Raw genomic sequence first — 22,170 nt, forward strand, 5'->3', positions numbered from 1 at the left:
GCGCTCAAAGGAGATTGGTGATGACAGGCTTTGTGACTGTGGACTCTCTTTCGTGAACTTCAGTTGTTTGCTTGTTTTTGTCTTTTGCACAATGTTTTTTTTGCATATTGGTTGCTTAAAAGTCTCTTTATTTAAATGTGTTCTATTGGGTTTCTTTGTTTTGTGGCTGCCTGCAAGGAGACGAATCTCAAGGCTGCATATAATATGCATACACTGATAATAAATGCCCTCTGGCCAACACTTTCAACCATGTACAAATACAACCGCACAGATCTTTTAACATTGAAAAATTATCATTAAAATTCTCATATAATAATAGTCAGGCAAACAATGGGTACCACTTCCTACTGCGATGTCAGAGCTGTACAGGTAAGAAATGGGCCCTTCAGCAAGATACATACACACCACATTTTGTACTAATTGTCACTAAAACCATTCTCCCACATCAGGTCCAAATGGAAAGGACTGGATCTTGAGCAGGAATATTTGACTGAATATTACTGATTTTGGAGGCAGTGCAGAGGAGGTTCACCAGGTTGATTCCAGAGCTGAGGGGGTTAGACTATGAGTAGAGCATGAATCACCTGGGACTGTACTCGCTGGAGTTCAGAAAAATGAGAGGAGATTTTATTGAAACATATGTACAATGTCCTGTGTATGTTACTAAAAAGGGCTTCTTTGGTTTGTTACGAGTAGGGATGTTACTTTGTCTGTTAAATGTTTCTCTCGCCGCTGTTTCGCTTTAGAATGGCTGATATGGTAATTGTATTCATTTATTAATCAATGGGGAATGTTAATGTGTTTTGTGAGGCTGGGAACTTGGGGGAGGGGTTGCGCGGGCTTGGGAGTGAAGGGAGTCGGGAGGGAGACGCCGAGGAAGGTGGACGTGCGCTCAGAAGACCACCGGGGAGTCCGAGGTGGAAGACGTGGAAGTCGGAGGCAAGCGACGAGGGGTCGAATGGTTCGCTGGTTGAGCTCCAACGAGTGCACTAACTGACTGAACTTTGATAAGTTGGCGTCTTTTGTTTTTTTTCTTGGATATATATATTGTATTGCCTAATACTCTTTTAATTTTAGTAAACTCTTTAAAGTGTATTTCATACCGGTATTTGTTGTGGGTTTGATACCGTTGGCGGGCGCGAGGCATAAACGCAATTCTCACAGCACCTGCGTGTACGGGAGGCGGGGTTGGTGAGTGGCTGGATCTCCTTTTCCCCTAGACATATACCAGCCTTTTGGGTAAGTGTTACATTTGTGGGGTGCTCGCCCGGGATTGGATTGTCAGGGGGCTGTGGAATCGCGCAGGCAGCAGAGCGGAGATGAACAGGGATAAGTTTGTTAACTGGTGCGAGTTGGAAGATGTACCGGTGCAGTATGCCTGTGTAGTGAGCGGAGTGGATTTTCGAGTTTCGGGAGACGTGTTAGTGCGGGGGTTAAGTTTGGTAAAAGGTATTGGGCAGGTAGAATTGGTAGCTAGACGGTGTGGTAAAGAGGTGGAGTCTAGCTGGGTGTTGGTTCGTACGAGTGCTTACGTCAGGACGTTGGAACTGCCGGCGACGGTCAGTGTACCGGGGGAGGAGGGGCTGTGGGGGCTCCACCCCTTCTCCAAGGATGAGGCTCAGGAGACATCGGAGGAGGAGCTAGAGCTAGAGGAAAACCCCAGAGAGGTGGCAGGCACTAGCAAAGGGAGGAGGGAGGAGGGAGTCGTGACTAGGCCCCGCCCCCCAGGTAGGGTGGAAGCCTCGGAGCTGGCAGCCGCACTTAACTCCCTGGTGGGAGTGGCTGAGAGGCCATGGTTGAAGCTGGGGGTGTTCTCCGGAGCCAAGCCTACTCCGGACGGGGAGGTGGACTATGAGACCTGGATCGAGCATACGTCCTTGATGTTAGAGGAGTGGCAAGGCTCGGAGGAGGAGAAGAGGCAGCGATTGGTGGGAAGTTTGAGGGGTTTAGCAGCCAAAACAGTCCGGGAGTTGAAAGCTGAAAAGTCTGGGGCCTCAGTGGAGGAATGTATAGAAGTTTTGGAGGGAGCATTTGGGTTGTCAGGGGAACCCTGGCTGCTTTTAGCAGAGTTCCAATGCCTGGAACAATGCTGAGGGGAAAAGCTCTCCGAGTACATATTTAGGATGGAGGGGATGCTCTCGGGGGCTGCGGCGCCAGGGGGTAGTGAAGGCGCCTGACGTGGCTAGCGTGAGGATGAGTCAGTTATTCAGTGGCTCTCTGGAGGAGGACAAGGTGGCGTGGACTATCCGGCAGGCTTATAGGAAAGGCCCTCCTCCATCGTTCGGGCCACTGATTAGAGAGGTGCGGGAGGAAGAGAGAGCGTTGGGGCGAAAAAGGGGCCCGGGCCTACGGGAGCGATCCTCAGCGATACAGGAAGTGGTGGCTGGGTGGAGGAATGACAACCCACTGGGGGGTAGAGAACCCCCTCTGGAGGGGAGGGACAGGGGAGGTACCCACTCTCAGGGGCGACCAGTGCAGTGGGTTGGGAGCGGGAGTCGTCCTGGGAGAGGAGGGGCGGCAGGCAGCGTGTGCTTTAACTGTGGGAAAGAGGGGCATTTCAGGCGGGACTGTGGGCGGCCGAGGGTGTGCTATAGCTGTGGAGAGGAGGGACACTTTAGGTGGGATTGTGGGAGACCAGGAGTTCCGCGGAGGACAAGCCCCCCTGCGACTAAGAAGGGGGAGGTGTCGGGAAACTTAGGAGAGGCTCAGTGAGGGAACGGACTGGAGCCTCTGGAGGAACACATTCCCAGAGATAAGCCGGGGGACCACCGGGTGCCCACGCCTCTATTCCAGATGGGCTGGTAGGACCCCGTGCCAGTGTGGGTCTACAGATAGAGGGAGTTTACGCAAAAGCCGTTCTGGATACGGGATCGCAGGTGACCTTATTGTACCGGTCTTTCTACAACCAATATCTAAAGCATTTGCCCGTAACCCCATTTGACACCCTGCAGATTTGGGGTGTGAGCGAGGGTGACTACCCGTACGATGGGTACCTATCGGTGAGATTGGAGTTCTCGGAGGGCGATGTGGGAGTGTCCAAAGCTATTGAGACTTTGGTGTTGGTGTGTCCTGACCTGGTGGAAACCGGTGGTGCTGCCCTCCTGGTGGGGACTAATTCCCCCGTTGTGCGACTGCTCCTGGGAGCTTGTAAGGAGAAAGCGGGGGAAGACTTTCTGGAGACCCTCTCGGTGCATCCAGTGTTTCGAGCAGTGTTCAAAGAAGGGGTTGCCTCCCTAGGACTGGACCCGGAGTGTAAACGAGGGACGGTGTGGTGTACGCAGGCAAGGCCCAAGGTGATCCGACCTGGGGAGGTAGCACTAGTGATGGGGACCCCTAGATTCCCAGGAGTGCCGACGGGCGAAGCCCTGTTAGTAGACGCCCCGGACGATCTTGAAGGGGAGACACGATTTCCGGCGGGGGCGCTGGTGAGGCCCGAAGTGCAGAGACCAGGGGTGGTACATGCGAGGCGTATACCTATAAGTGTCAGGAACACCACGGCAAGAGAAATCACCTTTAAGAGGGGAATGCCGCTGGCACATCTGTTCCCGGTGACGGTAATGTCTAGCGCACCAGTGAGGACCCCTAACGGGGAGGGATCGGAGCATCGAAGGGAGCTGACCGCTGAAGTCTTTAACTTCGGGGATTCCCCTGTGTCGCCGGAGTGGAAACACAGGCTAATGGAGAAGATGCTGAAGATGGAAGCTGTTTTTTTCTCGGGGCGAGTTTGATGTTGGCTGCTCCAAAAGCACTCGCCACACCATCCGGTGACGGAGGACACCCCGTTCCGAGAGAGATCCCGGCGGCTGGCTCCGGCAGATGTTGAGGACATGCGGCAGCACTTGTGCAAGTTGAAGGAGGCCGGAATCATAGCTGAGTCCCGAAGTCCTTATGTGTCCCTAATAGTGGTGGCACGGAAGAAGAATGGGCAAGTGTGCATGTGTGTTGACTACAGGACGTTGAATCGGCAAACTGTCCCTGATCAATATACTGTCCCAAGAGTCGAGGATGCGCTGGCCTGCCTGAGCGGTGCGAAGTGGATCAGTGTGCTGGATTTAAGAAGTGGGTATTACCAGATCCCGATGAGTGCAGGCGATAAAGAGAAGACCGCTTTTATCTGCCCGCTGGGGTTCTTTCAGTTCAAACGAATGCCCCAAGGCATATCGGGAGCCCCAGCCACCTTCCAGAGGCTCATGGAGAGAACTGTGGGGGATATGAATCTGTTAGAGGTGCTGGTGTACCTGGACGATTTGATAGTGTTTGGATCGACTTTGGAGGAACATGAGGAGAGGCTGTTGAAGGTGTTGGGCCGGCTTAATGAAGAAGGGTTGAAGCTTTCCCTGGACAAATGCCAGTTCTGCAAGTCGTCGGTTAGCTACGTTGGCCATATCATTTCGCGAGAGGGAGTGGCTACTGATCCAACCAAGATAGAGGCTATGACCACCTGGCCAAGACCCCAGAAAGTGGGCGCTCTGTGCTCATTTTTGGGGTTCTGTGGGTATTACTGGCGATTTGTGAAAGGATACGCCAAAGTGTGTCACCCGTTGACTCAGCTGTTGTGTGGCTATCCCCCGGTGGGAAAGAAAAGGACGGGGGACCAGAAGCAGGACGCTGGAGGATACTGGAACCCGGCGGAACCTTTTGGCTTGAGATGGGATGATCAATGTGAAGAGGCGTTCCGATCTTTGAAAAGGGCACTGACCCAGGCCCCGGTGTTGGCTTTTGCTGATCCCCAGAAGCCATATGTGCTGCACACGGATGCCAGCCGAGAGGGTCTCGGGGCTGTTCTGTACCAGGAGCATGGCAAAGCATTGAGGCCGGTAGCCTTTGTCAGCCGAAGCTTGTCGCCATCGGAGAGAAACTATCCCACTCACAAGTTGGAGTTCCTGGCGCTGAAGTGGGCGGTGGTGGACAAGCTGGGCGATTACCTGTACGGAGCCAAGTTTGAGGTGAGAACGGATAACAATCCTCTCACTTATATTTTGACTTTGGCAAAGCTGGATGCCACAGGACATCGGTGGCTGGCGGCCTTGTCGGTATATGATTTCAGCCTGAGGTACCGGCCCGGAAGCAAGAATGTCAATGCGGATGCTTTGTCTCGTCGGGAGCCGGGGGAACAGGAGAGGGACGAGGAGTGGGAGAGTGTCCCTGCCCCGGAGTGAAGGCGATGTGTCAGTTTGCTATCACCGTGAAGGCCGAGGGAAGAGTGAGGCTGGAATGAGCCGTGGACCATTTGGGGGTTTTTGACGACGCCATACCTCTAGCTTACTGTGACCTGACTGCACTGCGGACTAAACAGTTGCCGGAACTGAGTCCGGGGGAAGTGGCAGCTGCTCAGCAAAATGACCCGGGCATTGGCACAGTGTGGAGAGCGGTCGAGAAGGGGGATGGGGCGTTGGCTGAGAAGGCGAAACACCCATTCGTGTCCCTGTTGTTGAAGGAGTGGTCTCGGTTGAAGTTAAAGAACCAAATCTTGTACCGGGTAACGGTGCCTCCGGAACAAACCCCACTGTTGGCAACTGGTCCTGCCGGAGGAGTATCGGCAGGCTGTACTCCAGGCCCTACATGATGATTCTGGACACTTGGGGGTGGAAAAGACCTATGGATTACTCAAAGACCAGTTCTACTGGCCCCGGATGAGGGGAGAAGTCGAAGAATACTGTCGGGGCTGCAGTCGTTGCATCCGGAGGAAGACCCTGCCCGCGTTGGCGGCTCCACTGTCGCACTTGCAGAGTGCGGGACCTCTGGACCTGGTATGTATGGATTTTCTGTCGATTGAGCCTGACACCAGCAACACCGCGAATATCTTAGTCATCACCGATCATTACACTCGCTATGCTCAGGCATTTCCCACTAAGGATCAGAAGGCGACGACAGTGGCGAAGGTGTTATGGGAGAAGTATTTTGTTCATTACGGCCTTCCCAGGCGAATCCATAGCGATCAGGGGCGGGACTTTGAGAGCCGCCTTATCCATGAATTACTGACTATGCTTGGGGTTGAGAAATCCAGGACTACCCCTTATCACCCACAGGGAGATCCGCAGCCAGAGAGGTTCAACAGGACCTTGTTGGATATGCTCGGGACGCTGGAGATTGGGCAGAAAAGCAGGTGGAGTCGTCATATTGGACAATTGGTTCACTGTTACAATTGTACTCGCAATGATGCTACAGGATATTCACCCTATTATCTGATGTTCGGGCGGGAAGCAAGGTTGCCCATTGACTTGTGTTTTGGGGGTGAAGTGGGTGAATTACCCGGGAAGTCCCATCTAAAGTATGTGTCCGACATGAAGAGGGAGTTACAGCGGGCGTACGAGTTGGCCGAGGAGGCAGCTACCAAACAAAATCAGAGGAATAAGATGCGGTATGATCGAAAGGTGAAGTTTGTTCAATTATTGCCGGGCGACCGGGTCCTTTTACGGAATTTGGGACTCCCTGGTAAGCACAAGTTGGCAGATCGATGGGCAGCCAGCCCCTATGTAATAGAGAGCCAGATGCCGAACCTGCCAGTTTACCGGGTGAAACCTGAGGATGGGAAAGGGCCTATCAAGGTACTCCATCGGAATCACCTGCTGCCGCTGGGTCAAGCGGTGCAGGTGGATACAGAGCCAGAGTGGGAGGTTACGCCTAGTACAAGGACTCTGCAAGGTCGCGGAGAAAGGGAAGAGCCCGCTGCTGAAGAGCGGGGACGGGTCCCTTGCCCGGAAATGGCTACCGATTCGGAAGAGGACAACTCAGATGAGTGGCCCCTGTTCCCATTCGCTGGTGCTCCAGTACCAGGAGAGGAGGCTCCTGGCCCTTCCCATACTGAATTGGGTGAGAGGAGGGAAGGTCTTGAGGGTCAGATGGAGAGGCAGCCAACATTGGTGGGAGAGAGGGTGGAGCCCGAGCGTGAGCCGGAAAGATCTCAGGTGAGGGAGGACCCCCGTGAGGAAGGGGGTGAGGGTCTGTCAGGTAGACCTGGGGTGTCCAAGACAGTGGGTTCGCAGGTGAAGAGGGAGCCCAGTGGGGCAGAAGGGGTATGGAGATCTCAGAGGATTAGGCGCCCCCCAGAGCGGTTGACATATGTGGTACCAGGAGAACTGAGTGTGATTTCTACTGCTCTGGGTAGTTATGTCACTGCTTTCTGCACCTGGGTTGGGTTTTGGGTGTTGCAAGAAGCTTTGGGGAACTCTAGTAATACCATGAGGGCATGACATTTGCTGGTGGGGAGAGAATGTACAATGTCCTGTGTATGTTACTAAAAAGGGCTTCTTTGGTTTGTTACGAGTAGGGATGTTTCTTTGTCTGTTAAATGTTTCTCTCACCGTTGTTTCGCTTTAGAATGGCTGATATGGTAATTGTATTCATTTGTTAATCAATGGGGAATGTTATTGTGTTTTGTGAGGCTGGGAACTTGGGGGAGGGGTTGCGCGGGCTTGGGAGTGAAGGGAGTCGGGAGGGAGACGCCGAGGAAGGTGGACGTGCCCTCGGAAGACCACCGGAGAGTCCGAAGTGGAAGACGTGGAAGTCGGAGGCAAGCGACAAGGGGTCGAATGGTTCGCTGGTTGAGCTCCAACGAGTGCACTAACTGACTGAACTTTGATAAGTTGGCACCTTTTGTTTTTTTTCTTGTATATATATATATTGTATTGCCTAATACTCTTTTAATTTTAGTAAACTCTTTAAAGTGTATTTCATACCGGTATTTGTTGTGGGTTTGATACTGTTGGCGGGCGCGAGGCATAAACGCGATTCTCACAGCACCTGCGTGTATGGGAGGCGGGGTTGGTGAGTGGCTGGATCTCCTTTTCCCCTAGACATATACCAGTCTTCTGGGTAAGTGTTACACATAAAATTATTAAAGGAATAGATAAGATAGAGGCAGGAATGTTGTTTCCACTGGTAGGTAAGTCTGGAACTAAGGGACGTAGCCTCAAGATTTGGGGGAGTAGATTTAGGATGGAGATGAGGAGGAACTGCTTTTCCCAGAGAGTGGTGAATCTGTGGAAGTCCCTGCCCAATGAAGCAGTGGATGCTACCTCAGTAAATATATTTAAGACAAGGTTGGTTAGATTTTTGCATAGTAGGCAAATTAACGGTTATGGGAAAAGGTGACTAGGTGCAGAGGAGTCCATGGCCAGATCAGCCATGACCTTACTGAATGGCAGAGCAGGCTCGACAGGACAGATGGCCGACTCCTGCTCCTGTTTCTCATGTTTCTTATTTCTTATCAGGTAATACTTTCCTTCATATATGCGCATGTGCCAAGCCCTGGGCAGTGAAACCAATAACTTCCTATTTCCAGTACCAACTTCTGCATTTCAGGACATATGAGACACAATCAGTTTTGCCCAATATTTGTTCAACTTGGATGTTTTATCGAGCTTTAGAACATTGAACAGCAAGTGATATTTTGTGGACCAAAATTAACAGCTGGCCATCCTGGTATCTTCTGGTTTCAAGATGGTATACTATGAATAAAACTAGCAGGTGAGAAATTTTCTGCTGCCAATCCACAGGTCTATTTGACTGATCATCACAAGTTTTCATGGCAAGATTTGAAAATGATCACAGCATCAAGAATCACTCAATTATGGAGACAAAAGACTGCATTTTCTGGGATCTGAAGCAAAAATCAAACTGCTATAAGAACTCAGTGGGTTAGGGGAATAGAATTGGCCCTGGTTGCAGGATCTTGATCCAAAACAATTGACAATTCTTTCCTACCCCACAAATGCTACTTGACCTGCTGAGTTCCTCCAGCAATTTGTTTCTTACTCATTCAATTATGACATATCAAAAGATGTTTAAGAAAAAATATTTTAATCCCATATTATAAAAGAGAAATTCTGCAGGTGTTGGAAATCCAGAATAACAGCACACGAAATGCTGAAGGAACTCTGCAGGTCAGACAGCATCCATGGAAAATAGTAAACAGTCAACGTTTCGGGCTGAGACCCTTCATCAGGACAGTCCCATATTGATGGTAATACCCAATACTAGAATCCAATAGCAAGCATTTTTTTCATTTTAACAAAACATCCATTATTCTCAGTTAAAAGAATATGAAAACCTTTGTAAATCTTGATATCATGAAACACATTACGACTAAAGTGCTGATATAACATCCTGTACATTTTGGAGAACAACAGTAGATAGAAACATTTTGAAAATATGCAGTGGGTATATTTTTACTGGTATCCAAAAGCAAAGTAATAAGCTGTTTTCAATCATGTCTCTTTATAAGCAATCTCTAATTGAAATTTATTATGCATTAAAATTCCTTGTTACATACTGTACAAAAAAATAATTGTTCAGGGAATATAACTTCCAACAGAAATTTTACTTGGTCATGTACGTGGCACACTAACTCAACTACTCCCTGGATGGCAGGGACAGGTACTCCCGTCTTCCTTCTGGAGTTGACAGCATTTGTCTGGTTTTAAATTTATTATCTTATTTCAGATTTGGATTGGGACATCATTGACAAGGTCAGCATTTATTTACTGCCAGTTCCTATTTGCCCTTGAAAAGGTAGTGGTGAGCAGCCTATTTGAGCATCCATCATTCAGGCCATAAGACCTGAAGACATAGAAGCAGAATTAGGCCATTTGGCCTATCAAGTCTGCTCCACCATTCAATCATGGCTGATCCTTTTTTCCCCCTCCTCAACCCCACTCTCTGGCCTTCACCCTGTAACACTTGATGCCATGTTCAATCAAGAACCAATCAATCTCTGTCTTAAATACACTCAACATCCTGGCCTCCACAGCTGACTGTGGTAACAAATTCACCATCCTCTGCATCTGTTTTAAATGAACACTCTCTATCCTGAGGCTATGCCCTCTTGCTCTAGACTCCACCACCATGGGAAACATCCTTTCCACATCTACACTGTCTAGGCTTTTCAACATTCGAAAAAGTTCAATGAGACCCACCCTCATCATTTAAAATTCCAGCGAGTACCGACCCAGAGCCATCAAACGTTCCTTATATGATAACCCTTTCATTCCTAGAATCATCCTTGTGAACCTCCTCTGAACACTCTCCAATGCCAGCACATCGCTTCTCAGATAAGGAGCCCAAAACTATTAACAATACTTAAGGTGAGGCCTCACCACTGTCTTATAAAGCCAGAGCATCACATCCTTGTTCATGTTGTCGACCTCTTGAAATGAATGCTAACACTGCGTTTGACTTCCTCACCTCTGACTCAACCTGTAAGTTAACCTTCAGAGTGTTCTGCACAAGGACTCCCAAGGCCCTTTGCATCTCAGATTTTTGGATTTTCTCTCCGTTTAGAAAATAGTCTGCACATTTATTTCTACTATCAAAGTGCATGACCATGCATTTTCCAACATTGTATTTCACTTGCCATTTTCTTGCCCATTCTCTTCATCTAAGTCCTTCTGCAGCCTACCTGTTTCCTCAACACTATCTGCCCGACCAATCTTCATATCATCTGCAAACATGGCAACAAAGCTATATCTTTCATCATTTAAATCATTGATATACAGCACAAAAAGAAGCGGTCCCAACATCAACCCCTGCAGAACACCACTACTCACTGGCAGCCAACCAGAAAAGGATCCTTTCATTCCCACTCGCTGCCTCCTACCAATTAGCCAATGCTCTAACCATGCTAGTAACATATCTGTAATGCCATGGGCTCTTAACTTGGTAAGCAGCCTCATGTGTGGCAAATTGTCAAAGGCCTTCTGAAAGTCCAAATATACAACATCCACTGCATCTATTCTATGTGTAATCTCCTCAAAGAATCCCATTAAGAAAACCGTGCCAACTTTGTCCTATCTTGACCTGTGTCACCAAGTACTCCATAACCTCATCCTTAAAAATTGACTCCAACATCTTCCCAACCACAGAGGTCAGGCTAACTGGTCTATAATTCCCTTTCTGCTATCTCGCTCCTTTCTCAAAGAGTGGAGTGACACTAGCAATTTTCCAGTCTGCTAGCACCATGCCAGAGTCCAATGATTTTGGAAAGATCATTATTAATGCCTCCACAATAGCTATCACTACCTGTTTCAGAACTATAGGGTGCAGTTCTACTGGTCCTGGTGACTTATGTACCTTTAGATCTTTCAGTTTTTTGAGCACCTTCTCCCTTGAACTCAATTCTCTTCCCTCACAACTTTCACCATCTGCAACACTGCTAGTGTTTTCCACAGAGAAATCTGATGCAAAATACTCATTTAGTTCATCTGCCATCTCCTTTTCCTCCATTATCATTTCTCCAGCCTCATGTTCTAGCGGTCCCATATGCACTCTCATCTCTCTTTTATTTTTTATATACTTGAAGAAGCTGTTAATATCCACTTTGATATTGCTTACTTTCGTATTTCATCTGTATTTCATCCTAATAATTCTTTTAGTTGCTCTCTGTAGGGTTTTAAAAGCTTCCCAATCCTTTGTCTTCCCACTAATTTATGCTTTGTTGTATGCCCTTTTGCTTTTACATTAGCTTTGACTTACCAATTTTGCTACTTGAGTATTTCTTTGTTTTTGGAATACATCTATCCTGCACCTTCCTCATTTTTCCCAGAAACTCACACCATTGCTGCTCTGATGACACCCCTGCCAGCATCTCCTTCCGATTTACTTTGGCCAACTCCTCTCTCATACCACTGTAATTTCCTTTACTCCAGTAGCTCCCTAATCACCTCTAGTTCATTACATAACACCTATTCCAGGAAAGATGATCACCTAGTAGGCTCAACGACAAACTACTTTAAAAAACCATCTCTTAGGCATTCAACAAACTCACTCTCCTGAGATCCATTACCAACCTGATTCTCCCAATTGACTTGCATTTTGAAATCTCCCATGACTATCATAACATTGCACTTTTGACATGCCTTTTCTATTTGTCATTGTAATCTGTGGTCCACATCCCAGCTACTGTTGGGAGGCCTGTATATAACTGCCATCAGGGTCGTTTTACCCATGCAGTTTCTTAACTCAACCCAAAGGATTCAACATCTCCCGATCCTATGTCACATCTTTCTACTGATTTGATACCATTATTTAGCAGCAGAACCACACCAACCCCTCTGCTTACTGTCCTAACCCTCTGATACAACATGTAACCTTGGACATTCAGCTCCCAACTACAACCATCCTTCAGCCATGATTCAGTGATGGCCACAACATCACACCTGACAATTTGAAATAGTGCAACAAGATCATCCACCTAATTTCTTATACTTCATGCATTGAGATATAACACTTTCTGAGTAGTGTATTTGCTACCTTTTTTGATTCTGAACACCTAATGCACTGATACTCACCCTGCTGGATGCAATTTTGTCCTATTATCTGCCTACCCATCCTGACAGAATGACTGCATGCTATCTTTGGTTTTTTTTTACCAGCTATCCTATACTGAGTCCCTTCACTCCAGTTCCCATCCCCCTACCAAATTAGTTTAAGCCCTCCCCAACAGCTCTAACAAACTTGTCCACAAGAATATTGATCCCCCTCAGGTTCAAGTGCAACCTGTAGTTCAGTCTAGTTTTTTGTACTGTGTCATGTAAACCATGGTCCTGAAAAACGTTGTCTCATTTTTACTATGCACTGTACCAGCAGTTATGGTCGAAATGACAATAAAAGTTAACTCGACTTGACTTGAACCCGTTCCTTTTGTACAGGTCATACCTCTCCAAGAAGAAATCCTAATGATCCAAGAACTTGCACCAGCTTCTCAGCCACCCACTTATCTGCCAAATCATCCTGTTTCTATCCTCACTGGCATATGGCACAAGGAGCAATCCAGAAATTATATCCTGGATGTCCTGCTTTTCAGCTTTCTGCCTGGCAATCTAAATTTTCTTTTCAGGACCTCTTTGCTTTTCCTTCCTATGTATTTGATATCAATATGCACCAAGACATCCGGCTGCTCTCCCTCCCCACCAAAATGCTGTGGACTCAACCCTGGTACCTAGGAGGCAACATACCATCCAGGCATGCCAATGACGTCCACGGAATCTCCTGTGTGTTCCTCTGACTATCGAGTCCCTATTACTACTTTTTCCCCTTTTCTCCCCCTTTCTCTTCTGCACCATAGACCCATGCTCAGTGCCAGTAACCTGGTCTTCGTGGCATTCCCTTGGGAGGTCATACCCCACAACAGTATCCAAAACAGTATACAGGTGGCCCCCGCTTTTCGAACATTCGCTTTACGACAATTTGCTGCTATGAAAGACTTACATTAGTACCTGTTTTCACTAACCAAAGAGGAATTTCGCTTTTACGAAAAAAAGACGCCCGCTTTATATGTATGTTTACCCCGAGAAAGACTACAATGACCATGTAGCCTTGTGCGGGCAGTTGTTTATGCATGCGTATACGTGCACATGCTGATTTTTTTTCTCCAAATCGATTTTTGCTCGCTGCTTTCCCCGAGTTTGATAAGTGAAACTACACCGTACCTACAATATTTCTACTTTATATAAGGTGTAAAATTATATCATTTCTGCTTTTACTATATGTTAGTGTTATTTTAGGTTCAATGTGTTATTTGCTTTGATTTGGTAGGTTTTTTTTGGGTCCAGGAATGCTCAAAAATTTTTCCCATATAAATTAATGTTAAGTACTTCTTCGCTTTACGACATTTCGGATTACAAACGGTTTCATAGGAACGTTCTACCCTCGGAATGCGGGGGAAACCTGTATTTATTTTTGAGGGGAGTGGCCACAGGGCTGCTCTGTGCCAACTGCCTATTCACATTTCCATTTCTCCTGACAGTCAACCAGCTACTCACCTCCTGCAACTTAGGGATGACTACTTCCCTGCAACTCTATTCATAATTTCCTCACTCTCCTGAACACACCAAAGGTCATCCAGCTGCTGATCCAGATCCCTAACATGGTCTTCAAGGAGTTGCAGCTGGATGCAATTCACACAGATGGAGTTTCCCTGGGAAACACTGGGTCTCCCAAGACTCCAACATCCAGCATGAAGTACATACAATGGACATTTACTAGGTACAGTAAGAGAAAAAAATAGAACATTAACAGAAACTTACCCAGAACCAACATCTCCTCCAAGCCGAAGCTTCCTTTGAGCCAAAGCCTGACACTCCTACTCTCACCACTGGCCTACTACCAATGGCCACCCCACTTGTCCCTTCTGCACTTTTATTTAATTCACTGGGCTCTTCTCCCACTGCTGATTGGGCCACTGGAATGAGCCCAAATGCCCAGGAAGCTCTCCTATTGAAGAAGCATTGCTAAACTGCTGGAAACTTCCTCATTGTGCTCTGCTCCTACTGCTGATTAGGCTGCTGCAATGATCCTGAACACCCATGAAGGATCCCACCGTCCAGGCCATGCTTTCTTCTCACTACTACCATCCAGCAAGAGGCGCAGGAGCCTTAGGTTCCATACCGCCAAGTTTAAGAACAGTTATTAGCTTGCAACCATCAATCTCCTGAACCAGAATGGATAATTTTACTCATCTCAACTTTGAACTGATTCCACAACCACTTTCAAAGTCTCTGTCTCTCAAGTTCTCAGTACTATTTATTTATATAAACTATTTGTCCTTTTTTGCACATTTATTGTCAGTCTTTGTTCATATAACATTTAGTTTGTCCATAAATTCTACTGTACTTATTTTTTCAATAAATGCCTGCAAGAAAATGAATCCCAAGGTAGTATCTGGTGAAATATTTATTTTTTGATAATAAATTGACTTTGAATTTGAGCTATTGTAGTACCCTATGCTGATGCTACTCCCAGACTGCTATTGGGTTTTTCAGGATTTAAACCCAGTGATAATAAAGGATGGCAATATATTTCCAAATCAGGACGGTAGACAATACCAGAGGCATTGTCAAGGGTGAAGTCAAGATGGCGCTAAACAGCAACTCCTTTGCTTGTGTAAAGCCCAGGCTCGGTGGGCTGAGCTAGTCTAAGGAAAGACACTCTTCGGCCCGCCAAACTAGTGAAAACTTGTTTGTGTGGATGCTGCGTGATGTTTTCCCCATTACAAATCAGTACCACGAAATAACAAACAGTACACAATGTGCAATTAATGATTTAGCTTTATAATTATAATTTGACTAGAGGGTTAGTAAAGAAAACAAAAAGGGCCCATTTTAATGAAACAGTCTAATGCGCATGTTGGAGCTCATGACTTTCCAGTCTGGTCGTTCTCTATCGATCTCCCCTGGGCCTCATCAACTCCCACATCCACTCAGTCCTGCAGTCTATGACCTCTCCGCTCTGGCATCTTCCCTCTCTCTATCTTCCGCCGAACAAAAACCCACGAATACCTTCTCTCAGACACACATGAAAGAAACAACATGCTGCTCACTGGATGGCGTACATTCTAAAGCCCCCGTTATCTCTAGTCATAACCAAAACACTGCTGCTTCAGAGAAACTATTACGAGTGAAACTTTACAGAGAAACCATTACATTAACAGGGAAACCTTACTAAGGTTACACTTGCATCTTCAGAAACAGCTTGATTTCTATCTTTGATATCTTTTTTTCCTTATCAGGGTGTGGGGGAATCTTTTGAAGACCCTGATCTGGAGTTATACTCTGAGTTAAGTTCTTTGCGGGAATGGGACCCGCTTCTCAGAGCCTCACCACTGCCTGCTTTTTGATATCCTAAGGACATGGTCTGGAAGACGAGTGCACCTTCAGGGTCCCGGGATTTCCTGGCTCTGGGGACGTGCTGATTCTAGACTGGTTTCCGTGACTGAAGCGTCACGAGAGAACACAGAACATCGAGAGCAGTGAGTTAGCTGTCGGGGGTTGTGTGCCCAGATGGTGCTGACTCACTTAGCGTAGAGCTCGGTAAAAGCAACGCAACAGACTTTTAACATTGTAAATGTTTGTTTGTTTGTTATGTCTCCCCTCTTGCTTTGAAATGGAGACACTTCTTTTTCCCTTATTAGGGAGGGAGAGCGAGAGAGCCTATGGTGTGTCAAATTACCGAGTGAACGAGTAGTTTTTGAGATACTGCAAGTGTGTGTCTTTATTGCTGCTTTGCCACATGCTTGAGTGCTCGGTGGAGGGTGCTGAAGCTATTTTGCTGGTGAGGGTGGAGGGGCTCGTTGCCTTGCTGCTGCTTGTGTGTGGGATGGGGAGCTTTGGGGTCCTAACATTTTAACTGCTTTTCATTCTTTGGGGCACTTCTGTTTTCATGGATGTCCATGAAGAAGAATTTCAGCATGCATATTGCATACATTACTTTGACATTAAATGTACCTACTGAACCTATTGAACATGGACTCCCTGTACCAGCTGCACTCTGACTTTATCCTTCCTGGCTGCAAAGGCCATGGGTCTGGAAGGTGCTGTCAGTGTAATCGGACAAGTAACAGCATATCTTTCACAGGGATTACTTGCTATTTGACTCCCTTGTCCACTTGTCCCGCCCCACTGATGTCCATCCTGGCACTTAAACCTTGCAAGTGGAACAAATGCCATTCCTGCCCCTACACCTCCTCCCTCAGTACCATTCAGGGCCCCAAACAGTTCTTGAAGTGAAGCAACACTTCACCTGTGAGTCTGTTGTGGTCATCTACTGTATTCGGTGCTTCCAGTGTAGTCTCCTGTTTATCAGTGAGACCCAACGTAAATTGAGAGACCACTTTGCCGAGCACCAGAAAAAGCAAGATTTCCCGGTGGCTACCCATTTCAAATTCCACTTCCCATTCCCACATGTCAGTCCATGGTCTCCTCTACTACCATGAGGAGACCACGCTCAGGTTGGAGGAGCAGCACCTTATAATCTGTATGGGTAGGCTCCAATCTGATAGCCTGAACCTCGATTTCTCGAACTTCTGGTAATCCCCCCTCCCCGCACACCTTTCATCATTCCCGTTTCCCTATTTCACCTCATCTCCTTACCTGCCCGTTGCCTCTTTCTAGTGTTCCTCCCCTTTCTTTTCTTCCATGATCTTCTACACTCTCCGATCAGATTCCCCTCCTCCAGTCCTTTATCTCATTTACCAAGCAACTTCCCAGTTCTTTTACTTTACCCCACTTCCCCCCCCCTCCAAGTTTCATATATCATCTGCCACCCTGTACTTCTTCCTCCCTTCCCTCCACCTTCTTGCTCTGACTTCCCATGCTTTTCCCCAGTCCTGGTGAAGGATCTCAGCCCAAAACGTTGACTGTTTATTCATTCCCATCAATCCTGCCTGACCTGGCAAAGAGTGGTTGTAGACGGGTCATATTCTGCATGGAGGTCAGTGACCAGTGGTGTGGCTCAGGGATCTGTTCTGGGACCCCTTCTCTTCGTGATTTTTATAAATCATCTGGACGTGGAAGTGGAGGGTTGGATTAGTAAATTTGCTGATGATACAAAGGTTGGTGTTGTGGATAGTGTGGAGGACTATCAGAGTTTACAGTGGGATATCGATAGGATGCAAAACTCGGCTGAGAAGGTGAGGCGATTCACTTTGATAGGTCAAATATGATGGCAGAATATAGTATTAATGGCAAGACTCTTGGCAGCGTGGAGGATCAGAGGGATCTTAGGGTCCGACTCCATAGGACACTCAAAGCTGCTGCACAGGTTGACTGTGTGGTTAAGGAGGAATATGGTGCATTGGCCTTCATCAATCGTGGGACTGAGATCAAGAACCGAGAAGTAATGTCACAGCTATATAGGACCCTGATCAGACCCCACTTGAAGTACTGTGTTCTGGTCACCTCACTACAGGAAGGATGTGGAAACTTTAGAAAGAGTGCAGAGGAGATTTACAAAGATGTTGCCTGGATTGGGTAGCATGCCTTATGAGAATAGGTAGAGTGAACTCAGCCTTTTCTCCTTGGAATGACGGAGGATGAGAGGTGACATGATAGAGGTGTATAAGATGATGAGAGGCATTGATCACGTGGAAAGTCAGAGGCTTTTTCTCAGGGCTGAAATGGCTATCAGAAGAGAGCACAGTTTTAAGGTGCTTGGAAGTAGATACAGAGGATATGTCAGGGGCAAGTTTTTTTTTAAAAACAGAGTGGTGAGGGCATGGAATGGGCTGCCAGCAACGGTGGTGGAGGCGGATACAATAGGGTCTATTAAGAAACACTTCTATAGGTACATGGAGCTTAGAAAAATAGAGGGCAATGGGTTAAAGTACATACATGCTCAGCACAGCTTTGTGGGCCAAATGGCCAGCATTGTGCTGTAGGGTTTCTATGTTTCTATGACCTGCTGAGTGCCTCCAGCATTTTGTATGTATTGCCCTGGATTTCCAGCATCTGCAGATTTTCTCGCGTTTGTTTCCAAGGTATTTCGTTCTCTGGTCCAGATGAGTTTTTGGAATCAACTGCAAAGATTCAATGATGGAACTGTATTATGCAAACACCAATCAACATCCAGCTTCTTTCCTTATAATAGGAATGGGAACACCGCGAGCCATCATGCCAAGGGGCAGCTTATCCACTTCAGCTGCTGGGAAGCAATTGTGTAAAAGTCCTCCCACACAACAAGTGACACCCCACAACACCCGTACTCAGGGTTAGCTACAATATAGCCCTGTGAACAGTGTGGAGACCAAGCAGGAAGTCCCAGTAAGTGGACATGAAGAGAAAGCTCAGCAGAAACAGAAGGGAAGTAGCTCCTGGTGCAGAAAAGGCTTGGGGGGGGGGGGGGGAGGCGGGGAAGATACAGGGGCAAGTGGCAGAGTGCAAGAGAAAGAACATGACACGGAGGGAGGTTGTGAGGAAGGTAAGAGGTTGTGGAGTGATCACTCATGGAGACAGCAGAGAAATAGCACTCTGTCTGACCATACCCATGTAAGTGCCCACACATTCGCAAACACAGAGCAGAGCTTATCTTCCAGTTGTCGTGAACATCTTCTCTCCGAACCAAGACCACATTGATAGCAATTTTTAAAAATCTCTTATTCTGATTTGATACCTACATCTTCTGCAGAAGCATCAGAAAGCAGCCTGAATTAATCATATTTTGCCTTAATACCATCATTATTTCTTTGTCAAATTGTTGCATGATACTAATACTAGTTTGTTTTGAAAACTTTGAATGAGAGTGCTTATTTCCTTTGAGAGTGCTTATTGCCAATAGATCCAACAGCTACCCGGTAATTAAAGTGTTCTCACTTCTCTAGTACTCCAGCTTGAAAACCACTTGTGTTCAGAAAAGTTATTAGCCACTAATGTCACTGTGATCCAGACCTTAAAGTATCAGGGCACGAGGGAGTGGAGATACAACATGATCAGATAATGAGTACACAATGACATCATGATATTCTGCATGAATAAATATTGATTTAATCCATTTATAGGTTTTGAATTGTATGAATGGATAACTCCAAGTAAGAAGCAATTCTTTCCAAGCAAGGACCCAACAGATCAAATGGACCACAATGACTCTACAATTTTAATTTTTGAACAGTCATAGGAGATTTGAAATATGCATCTGATCATTTAAGAACAATAGACACTCTTCATCCCCCTTTTGACAATTTTTTCTGTTGTGTCTTTTGCTGATGAAAGTTACTCTATGTAGTAGATAACTGCTGTAATTGGTCTGTACACACTATGGCATAATCTGCAATAGGGTACTATTTAAAGCACTTAGGTAAAATGAGAGTCAGTTAAAATATGTACAGACATTGAATGAGAATGGAATGGAAATTTTCTCAGTGCAAATGTAGCAAGGAGGACCTGGGATTCAAATATATTTCAAATAAAAGGAAAAAATTGTCCTACTTCAAACTATTATTCCATCACATGATCAGAAAAGCACAATCTGGCAAATGATAAACAGCCACACATGTTGGAATTTAACATCTCTATAGGCTCCTGGGACTCCCTGGCCCATCTTACCTTTAACTTCATCAAGATTCAAAAACTTTATTGTCATTCTAACCGTACATCAGCTCTGCAGGGCAGAATGAGACAGCGTTTCCCAGGAGCAGTGCAATCATAACATAACAAATGCAACACTAAATAATAAACATAACAATAAATAGTAAAACACAACAGCCACATGTTAGTTAAAATCAAATTATAATTGTCCAGTGCAAGTCAAAAGTGTCCAAAGCAGAGTCAGGTAGAGCAGCTATTTAGCAGTTTGACTGCCTGTGGGAGGAAGTTGTTTAGTAGCCTTGTGGTTTTTGTTTTGATGCTCCTGTAATGTTTGCCTGATGGCAGAAGAACAAACAGTTTATGGAGAGGGTGTGAGGGGTCTTTAATGATGTACCGTGTCTTCTGGAGGCACCGACTCTGAAAGAGGTCTTGGACAGAAGGTAGGGAGACCCCAATAACCTTCTCTGCTCCCCTAACCACCCTCTGCAAGGCTTTTTTGTCGGCAGCACTGCAGCTGGAGTACCAGGTTGTGATGCAAAAAGTCAGCACACTCTCAACCACGCCTCTGTAGAATGCAGTTAAGATGTTAGTGGGGAGTGATGCTTGTTTAAGCTTCCTCAGAAAGCGCAATCTCTGCTGGGCCCGTTTCACAATCCCAGTGGTGTTCCTGGACCAGGTGAGATTGTCTGAGATCTGCACCCCGAGGAACTTGATGTTTTCCACTCTCTCCACTGTGGAGCCACTGATGCTGAGGGGTGTGTGCTCAGGCTGAGACCGTCTGAAATCAACGACCATCTCCTTGGATTTTATCAGAGATAACAATGCCAACAATTTTACTAAACCACATACACAAAACATCTGCAGATGCTGGAAAGTCAAAGCAATGCATACAAAATGCCTGAGAATCTCAGCAGGCCAGGCAGGATCTATGGAAAAGAGTACAGTCAATGCTTTGGGCCAAGACCCTTCAGCAGACTTGGAGAAAAAAAGTGAGTAGATTTAAAAGGTGGGGGAGGGGAGGAAGAAACGCAAAGTGAGAAGAGAAACCTGGAAGGGGAAGGGATGAAGTAAAAAAACTGGGAAGTTGATTGGTGAAAGAGATACAGAACTGGAGAAGGGATAATCTAATAGGAGATGACAGAAGGCCATGGAAGAAAGAACAGAGGGGAGGAGCACCAGAGGCAGGCAAAGAGATAAGGTGAGAGAGAGGAAAAAAAGGACAGCGAATGGTGGGAGCATGCATTATCGGAAGTTCGAGAAATCAATGTTCATGCCATGAGTTTGGAGGCTATCCAGACAGAATATAAGGTGTTGTTCCTCCAACCCGAGTGCAGCCTTGAATATATTACATGCAATTATAATACTTCGAGCACATTTTTGAGGCCAGCTTTGCAATTAATCTAATCATTTTAACTTGGTTTATATTACTGTAAAGAAAAAATGGAACAGCCACTTGATTTCCAATACTATTGACTGGTAGATTTTCCATTTATACACTCTTTCTTCTCCAATCTCTGCAATGCCACACTGAAACATCATGATTCAATGCTTACATACTGACCTGAAATCTTGAATGGGAAAGTGCCCTTTCAAGGTTTCAGTGCAGTATCTAAGCATTGGATGATGGGAATTAATGTGCATTTTATTTTATTTGATATTACAGGTATTTTATTTTATTTCACATTACAAATGAGTAAAATATGCTGCATTCTTTTAATCTAACATTTGAGTAACACAGCAAAAGACTCTCTATCATGGCTGATTTATTATCCATCTCAGCCCCATTTTCCTGCCTTCTGCCCATCATCTATGACACCCTTATTAATCACTTTAAATATTTCCCGATGACTTCGCCTCCACAGCAGCCTGTGGCATTGAACTCTACAGATTCACTAGCCTCTGGATAAAGAAATTACTCTTCATCTCTGTTCTACAGGGGTATCCTTCTAGTTTGAGGCCATGCCCTCTGGTCCATCTCCCCTACTATATGAAACATACTCTCCACATCCACTCTATCTAGGCCTTTCAATATTTGAAAAATTTCAATGAAATCCTCCCTCATTCTTCTAAACTTCAGCACACCACTTAGAGAATCACTTTTCTGGTTTAATTTGCAACAAGATTTGAGAAAATAAGCTTTAAAGTTCTTGATGTGAGGCACTAGCTTGAATGGGTATGCTTCTTTAGATCTATATTAAGACATACAGGCATATAAACAAGAACATTATCGCTCTGTTTTGTGAAACATTGCTTAAGATCACCTGGTAAGTTAAAAGAAATATTTATTATGTGTTGAAAGGAATGAAATTGGACTGATTATTTTCACAATGTATGTTGTACCTGAAGAAATTAATTGAAGCAGGTAAAACAATAGCAA

The 22,170-nt window shown here is 46.0% G+C and overlaps 1 protein-coding gene across 9 annotated transcripts in view; it reads right to left on the minus strand.

The window, feature by feature from the left end:
• clcn3 (chloride channel 3) overlaps nt 1-22,170 on the minus strand; it is a 224,651-nt gene that overhangs the window by 90,162 nt on the left and 112,319 nt on the right. The window lies entirely within an intron of this gene.

The sequence above is a fragment of the Hemitrygon akajei genome, chromosome 6, assembly GCF_048418815.1.
Source record: "Hemitrygon akajei chromosome 6, sHemAka1.3, whole genome shotgun sequence".
Lineage (NCBI taxonomy): Eukaryota > Metazoa > Chordata > Chondrichthyes > Myliobatiformes > Dasyatidae > Hemitrygon > Hemitrygon akajei.